This window comes from Marmota marmota, unplaced genomic scaffold, assembly GCF_001458135.2.
Source record: "Marmota marmota marmota unplaced genomic scaffold, marMar, whole genome shotgun sequence".
Taxonomy (NCBI): Eukaryota; Metazoa; Chordata; class Mammalia; order Rodentia; family Sciuridae; genus Marmota; species Marmota marmota.
The window spans coordinates 1,945,894-1,954,366 of NW_026000130.1; the positions used below are offsets into that span (position 1 = coordinate 1,945,894).

Here is an 8,473-nt window from a genome sequence, read left to right on the forward strand (position 1 = left end):
AAAAAAAAAAAAAAAAAAACAAAGGAAGACAGAATAAATATTTTGTTTAGATAAGAAAAAATTTCCAAAAGGATATAAAGACATGGATGGCATTATTTTCTGTAGGAATCAAGACTGCATTCTCTTGTGTACATTTTGAATTGTGAAACATTATTGTATTACATATTAGAAAATAGGTAAGTGCTTTAAAAAACCCCTCTTCAGTGAAAATAAACATACAGAAGTCATCTTCATTTAAAACTAGCTAGTAAGCCACTAGTTTGTCATCTGAGGTTAAATAAGGACTGCTTATAAATCTCTCTCATTTTCACAATCTTGATTTCCTGAACTATTAAGCAAACCTAGCCTAAAATTATCTGACAAATGAGAAATAAAAAATAATAAATACAAACCACCACTAGCTAATGTTTATTCCGAAAATTCAAGCACAGCTCAACATAGAAAATCTAGTAACAGAAGACATCGAACTAACAAAAGAGAACAAACATTATCTCAGGAAAAAAAAAAAAGCCAGAAAAGGCATTTTGTAAAATACAACACTAAATAATGACAAAAACTCAAACCAGGAAAAGAACACCTTTACTAAAGGGCAGCTACCAAAAACCTACAGCAGCCGTACTTAAAAGAGACTCCTAAAGCATTCTTACTAAAGTCAAGATCAAGGCAAGTATACTTCCTTTCACACCTGTTATGCCAGGCTGCAGGCAATTTAAGGAGGCAGTAGAGTATACTGGTTAAAAACTCAGGCTGCCAGGCGCGGTGGTGCACGCCGGTAATCCCAGCAGCTCAGGAGGCTGAGGCAGGAGGATCATGAATTCAAAGCCAGCCTCAGCAATAGCAAGGCACTAAGCAACTCACTGAGACCCTGTCTCTAAATAAAATACAAAATAGGGCTGGGATGTGGCTCAGTGGTCAAGTGTCCTGGAGTTCAATCCCCAGAAAAACAAACAAACAAAAAACAATCCCAAACTGCAACTGCGGTTGTGGTACCAGGTTGCCTGAGTTCATGTTCTGGCCAGCTGACTAGCCTTGAATTAGTTAATCATCTTTCTATTTCTCAGTGTGCTTACTTTTAAAATACACAGTAGTACCTACACCTCATGTGTCATCTTAGAGAATTAAATATGCTAAATCATTCAAAGCACTTAGAACACCCAGCACATTCTAAGTACTGAATAAATAATAAGTAGATGAAAAAAACACTGTTTTCCCAATTCTTAATTTCTTTAAGACAGACTATTTTAAAGCAAAATTAAAAACAGATGTATCTGTGAGGTTTTAAGGACAGGAGGAAGGAGAAAGAGGTATACTTTGTAAGTTCCTTCCATTCTATGTGAAATAGTATGATTTAATTTGATGGTAGACTGTGATTATTTATAGATCATGTTTTTAATGTTAAACACTGAAAAATAATGTTGGTAGATTTAACCCAATTACTTTTCCAACCTTTTTAATTGTAAATGGTCTAACATTCCCCTTAAAAGGCAGAGAGGGGCTGGGTTGTGGCTCAGCAGTAGAGTGCTAACCTAGCGAGTGCGAGGCCTTGGGCTCGATCCTCAGCACCACATAAAAATAAATAAATAAATAAATAAATAAAAAGGTATTGTGTACAACTAAAAGAAACAAAATTTTTTTAAAAAGGCAGAGATTGTCAGACTAGATTAAAATGCAATATCTAACTACACAATGCACACAAGATACTATTGATGTAAAAGTAGGTTAAAAGCAGTAACAAGAAGATAACATGTAAACACATCATGAGAAAGCTGGAATGGCTGCATTAATAGCAGGCAAAGTAGACTTCAGAAGAAGAAATTTCAAGGATAAAGGAAATAAAAGGGAAATATCAAGCATAAAGATTCATCATGACAAGAATAATTAAGAAGACAACAGTCCTAAAGGTGTATGCAGCTACTAACAAGACCTCAAAACACATGAGGCAAAAATGCAAAACTGGGCTTAATACAAGTTTCAATAAATTTGAAAGAATTAAAGTCATACCCAATATATTCTTAAGTTATAACCAAGTTAAACTGGAAATTAAAACAAAAATATGGAGAGAATGTGCAAATATTTGGTAATTAAACAATACACTTCTAAGTAATCCAAAGATCAAAAAAATTGTAAGAAAATTAGGAAATATTTTTAAGTGAATGAAAATAAAAACATTAAAAAGTGTGAAATGCTGCTCAAGCAGAGTTTAGAGATTAATTTATTACTTTAAATGCTTCTACTTGAAGACGCGTAAAGTCTAAAAGAAATTATAGAAGTTTTAACCTTTAAGCAAATACTAGGAAAAACTACAACGGAATCCATGGTAACACACACACACACACACACACACACACACAATGGGCAAAGTGACTAAAAAAGTGTCAAAATCAATTATATAAAAAACAGTAGAGAAAAATTAAAGAAAACTTTTTTATTGAAACAATCAATAAAATTGATAAACTCTATTCAGACTGATTTCGATTTTACAAACATTTTCCTGATGCTCTTAAACAGTGTAATGAAACACAAACAAGAAATAAAAATCATAAAGACTGAAACAAAGACAGAAATCATCCTTATTCATAGAAAACATTATTTATGTGGAAAATTATTAAATACGTTAAAATACTACTATAATTGAGTCCACCAAGGAAAATTATATAGTATCCTTCAAAATTAAAAAAAAAAAAGATTTAAATAGCATCTAAAAATATGAAATACTTCAGGACAAATATAACAAAATATTTCAAAGCCTGTACTCTATAAGCTATAAAAGACTGCAGACAAACATTAAAGAAAACCTAAGTAAGTGAAAAGATGTACCATTCATGAAGATTCATAAGTGGCAAAAAGTATTTCCTGTATTCTACTGCCTTTGGTGTTGACTTAATTTTCTTTTTATAGGGCTTTGGGATGTAAGGTTAGGTCACTTACTCAATGGCTTTTTTTTAAAGAGAGAGAGAGAGAGAGAGAGAGAGAGAGAGAACTTTTAATATTTATTTTTTATTTTTTTCAGTTCTTGGCGGACACAACATCTTTGTATGTGGTGCTGAGGATCGAAACCGGGCCGCACGCATGCCAGGTGAGCTCGCTACCGCTTGAGCCACATCCCCAGCCCAATGGCTTTGTTTTTTTAATGAATGAGCTCAATGCAATGAACTTTCCTCTTAGCACTGCCTTCATAGTATTCCAGAGATTTTGATGTGCTGTATCAATGTTCTCATTTATCTCTAAGTATTTTTTTTAAATCCCTAATTTCTTCTGCTATCCATTTGTTATTCAGTAGTGCATTATTTGGTCTCCAGGTGTTATTGTAGCTTCTGTTTTTATTTTATTGTTGATTTCTAATATCATTCCATTGGGATCTGATAGAATGCAGGGTTTTATCTCTATTTTTTTTTTTTTTTGTATTTGCTAAGAGTTGCTTTGTGGCATAGTATATGGTCTATTTTAGAGAAGGATCCATGTGCTGCTGAGAGTGTATTTGTTCGTTGATTGATGAAATATTCTACGTCTGTTAAATCTAAATCATTAATTGTATTTTTAGTTCTATGGCTTCTTTATTTAGTTTTTGATTTGAAGATCTATTGACTGTGAGAGAGGTATGTTGAAGTCACCTAGTATTATTGTGTTGTGATCTATTTGATTGATATGTGAAGGGTTTGTTTGATGTACGTAGCTGCTCCATTGTTTGGGGCATAAATATTTACGGTTGTTATGTTTTGCTGATGTATAATTTCCTTAAGAAGCATGAACCGTCCGTCTCTGTCCCTTCTGATTAACTTTGGCTTGAAGTCCACTTTATCTGATATGAGGATGGAGACCCCTGCTTGTTTATGCCATTCATGTGATATTTTTTCCCCCATTCTTTTACCTTCAGTCTGTGGATGTCTTTGTCTATGAGGTGAGTCTCTCGGAGACAGCATATTATTAGGTCTGTTTTTTGATTGATGAGTTTATATCATAAACATCAAAGGTTATTATTGATATGATCTGTATTCCCAGTCATTTTGGTTTATTTCTAGTTTTTAATTTGAATCAGTTTCTTCTTTGCTTAACTATTCCTTTAGTGTAGTCCTTTCTCTTGCTGGTTTTCAATTTTGTTTAATTTCATCTTCACGGCATATTTTGTTGAGAATGTTCTGTAGTTCAGGCTTTTTATTTGCAATTTTTTTTGGAGGGTGGGGTAACCAGGGATTGAACTCAGGGGCATTCAACCACTGAGCCACACCCCCAGCCCTATTTTGTATTTTATTTAGAGACAGGGTCTCACTGAGTTGCTTAGCACCTTGCTTTTGCTAAGGCTGGCTTTGAACTCACAATCCTCCTGCCTCAGCCTCCCGAGCCACTGGGATTAGAAGCATGTGCCCCTGCAGCCAGTTGTGAATACTTTTAACTTTTGTTGATCATGGAAGGTTTTATTTCATCTTTAAATCTCAAGCTTAATTTTGCTGGATCTAGGATTCTTGGTTGGCATCCATTTTCTTTCAGAGCTTGATATGTTATTCCGGGACCTCCTAGCTTTGAAGGTCTGGATTGAGAAATCAGCTGAGGTACCCTTTTCCCACTCCTATAGGTAATCTGATATTTTTCTCTCACAGCCTTTAAAATTCTATCCTTATTCTGTATGTTTGGCATTTTTATTATAATGTGCCTTGTTGTGGGCTAATTGCAATTTTGTACACTTGGGGTCATGTAAGCCTCTTGTATTTGATTTTCCATTTCATTCTTTAGGTTTGGGAAAATTTCTGATATTATTTCATTGAAAAGACTGTGTATTCCTTTGGTTTATATCTCTGTGCTTTCATCTATCCTGATAAATTTTAAATTTGGTCTTTTCATGTTATCCCATGATTCTTAGAAGTTCTGTTCATGGTTTCTTGACATCTCTCCATGGCAAACTCTATTTTCAAGATTATATATTTTGTCTTCATTGCCAATTGGTCTGGTCTGTTGGTGATGTTTTCTATTGAATTTTTAATTTGGTTTATGATTTCCTTAATTTCAAGAATCTTTGCTTTTTTTTTTCTTTTCAGAATCTCTCTTTATTGAAGTAATCTTTCACTTCCTATATTTTCTGATTTCATTCCTTATACAGTCTTTTACTTCACAGATCAGTTTAACCACATACATTCTAAACTCCTTCTCTGACATTTCTTCCACTGCGGTGTCGATGGATTTTGTTGTGGGAGTATCTTGGTTTGTTTTTCAATTTTTTTTCTTAGTTGTTGATAGATCTTTATTTATTTATACGTGGTGCTGAGAATTGAACCCAATGCCTCACACATGCCAAGCAAGTGCGCTACCACTGAGCCCCAGCCCCAGTATCTTGGTTTGTTTTGGGTGATTTGTTCCCTTGCTTTTTCATGTTGTTTGTGTGTCTACCCATTTACCAGTATGGATCTGAGGCAGTAGAGTTTCTACGCTGTGGATTTATAGTGTCCCTGAAGTTTTCTGGTACCTCACTGTTTAGGGGGAGACAAGTAACAACGACCAATGCAAACAATATACAGCATTAGACCAAAGAGTTTTTTTTTTTTTAATTTTGTTAGTTGATGATGTATCTTTATTTATTTATATGCGGTGCTGAGAATCGAACCCAATGCCTCACACATGCCAGGCAAGTGCTCTACCACTGAGCCACAACCCCAGCACCCAGACCAAAGAGTTTCTACTATAATATCTACAATGTTAATTATCACAATAAACAGAAATGTTATGATCAGTTATTATCTACAATAAAAACAGCCAGTTTACAAAAGGGTTTATAGTTTCAAATGGTGGACAAGGAGAGAATAGAAGTGATATAAGATGTGATGAGGGCTGGGGATGTGGCTCAAGTGTAATGTGTTCGCCTGGCATGCGCAGCGCGCTGGGTTCGATCCTCAGCACCACATAAAAAATAAAGATGTTGTGTCCACCGAAAACTAAAAAGTAAATAAATAAATATTAAAAAATTCTCTCTCTCTCTTTAAAAAGAAAAGATGTGATGATTATAAGGGAAGAGAGAAGTAAAAATTTAGAGAAAGAGTGAAGGAGAGACCAGTTAAAGTTGGTGTTAGAAGAAAAGAGAGAATCAAGGGAAACAGGTAGGAGGAAAAAATATACAAACTAAAAATTAAAAAAAAAATTAAATTAATACAAAACTAGAATATATTAATTGAACATCTGAATTCACAAAAAACTAATGCTAGAAAAGAGAAAAATACATGAAAATGTATAAATATCCATGTATCATTAAGATAATAATTAAACAAAGGAAAAGAATTTTTAAAAAAGGAAAAGAAAAAAATCTTGATGAAAAGTTAAAAGAATTTTTTCTTTTGGAGTTCAAAATATTCTCAGCAGTTTTAGATAGGGTCATCTGGAGTGTGATGCTGAAAACTCTGGATTGCTGGAGTGAGAGAGGTAATCCTGTAAGCGGAATTCCTGGAAGGGGGATTTAGTCTTAGGTGGGCTGCAGGCTCTTTTCTAAATGTCAATTAGTCTGGAGATTTTAAATCAGTGCACCTCAGTGCGTAGTACTTGCTGGCCCACGTTGGAGTACTGCACTCCTGGGATCTCACATGGGTTCCGCCCATTCTTAGTCTCTACATCACCTTCAGACCCCATGTTTCCTGGTCCTGGGTTCAGTCTCCAAACAATCTCTCCTGCCCCAGCCCTTCTGAGTTCCTGGCCAGATGCGTCTCTCCCAGCCTGTCTGGCAAGCAGCTAGATAGGAGAGGGAGCAGTAGAACTGGGTGGGTTTCCACCACCAGTTGTTCCCTGTGTAAACCTCTCTCCACTTTTGATTTTCTTGGTCACGTAAGCACACTCTGTGTCGTGTGGTGTGTATTTACCAGGCCTCTATTTCAGGCCAAACTTGGGTTTGCCAACAATCAGCTCTCTCAAATGCCAGCCTCTGCATGTGGCTGCAAAATGGTTCCTTCCCTGTCCTCTGCTCACTGTCTGGAGAGATGGCAGTTTCTTTCCCCGCGAACAGATATCATGCAGCACATCTTTCAGGTTTGTTGGGCGATGTCCTTGATCTCTTGTGTCCATGTCCAGACACACCTCAGGCCTCCCAAAATGCAGGTTCCTTTAATTCCCTTATCTCTCCGCTGTGCTCACAGAGGGTTCCGCTCTGAGTGGTTCTGCTTCTGGCCTGGCATGGCAGTGGCTGTGCTGTTAGGGATTTTTGCCTTATTTTATTATAGCCAACCTCCTGTGACCCCTGTCTGCCTTGAACGTCCAGTTTTAAATTCCAGTAGAGCCCCTCCCCTTTTCATTTGCCCACCTTGTGGAGAAACTGTCTGTCTGCTCTCTTGGTTTCACACTACAGAGCAGCCGGGAACATGACCTCCTCTATCCTGCCATCTTGCTGTTCAGGGTTTACATCTTAATTTAAATTATTGCACCCGCTCTCTGGAAACTTTTAAAAAGGTTCCCATTCACTGAACATCTATTATATATCAGGTAATGTGTAACAAAGGTACTTTATTTGCTTCACACCCTTCATTCCTTTAAACAAATCTGTTGTACACAGATCTGTCTCCTTTTTCAGACCCATCAACTGAGCATCTGAGAGACACATGTACCTTGAGTTGGAAGAGCCAAGATTCAGGCCAGGTCTTTCTACTCTAAAGACCAACCTTGCCTTTCTCATAGTGGCACAATATTATGTTCTACGCTTTTATGTTCCATAAAATTAAAGCATTCTTGGAAATATTCCTAGTTTTTGTGGAAATACTTTCAATGAAGATCATCCTGGAAGGGAAGAAGGGGGGAAAAATGGGAAGACAAAATGCTGAGTAAACAAAGCAAATGAAGCCATAGATCCTAGTAAAGTGTGCAAAAACATGAAACCATGCATGTGAATTTTGGCTGTTCACAAATTCCCTGGGAGCCTCACTAAAACGTCTTCAGACCCCAGATAAAGGACCCTTACTTTCTAGGGGACGCTCTTTGACCAGAGCTGTGTTGTATCAACCGGTGCAGTAAGGGTTTCACCCACTGCGTGATTTCAGGAATCTATTGGTTTACCTCAGTAAATCCACTAGCATTTGTACTGTAAGGAGCTATTTACTCCACAATTACATACAAGGGGAATGCTGAATTAATGCTTGTGTGAGGCCGGTAAAACTGGTTTAGTTTACCTCTGTGGGGGACTAGCAGTCGGGGCAAGGACCTGCGAGGACCTGCGAGGACAGCGAGTTTCTGGGCATCGGGAACAGCCTCCTGCGGACTCCAGGTCGGCAGAACCGGGAGGGTGCAGACCCCGCAAGGCCGGCTTCCAGAGCCCGTCAGAAGTCTGCAGGGAGGACTGAGGAAGTGAGGGGCAGCTAAGAGGGGATCCTCTCCGAGCAGGGAGAGTACAGCACTAACCGTCGCAAAATGCCTTCCAGGGAACCCACTGAAACACTCACCGGAAAGCGTAGGCTGCACACGTGCCTAGAGCGCCGGCCGCTGGTGGGAGGAGTCACTGAAAGCAGGCCGGCTT

At 37.5% G+C, this 8,473-nt stretch overlaps 1 long non-coding RNA gene across 2 annotated transcripts; it reads right to left on the minus strand.

Annotated features, from left to right (window-relative positions):
- Positions 1-7,450: 7,450 nt before the first annotated feature.
- LOC107154556 lies at positions 7,451-8,444 on the minus strand. Of its 2 annotated transcripts, XR_001505083.2 has the most exons (3): positions 8,400-8,444; positions 8,130-8,296; positions 7,451-7,740 (listed from the first exon to the last, which is right to left on the minus strand). It is a non-coding gene; the product is annotated as an uncharacterized LOC107154556 (long non-coding RNA). The 2 variants fall into 2 exon arrangements; XR_007341231.1 differs by lacking the exon at positions 8,400-8,444 and having other exon boundaries at positions 8,130-8,387.
- Between the last annotated feature and the right edge of the window lie 29 nt (positions 8,445-8,473).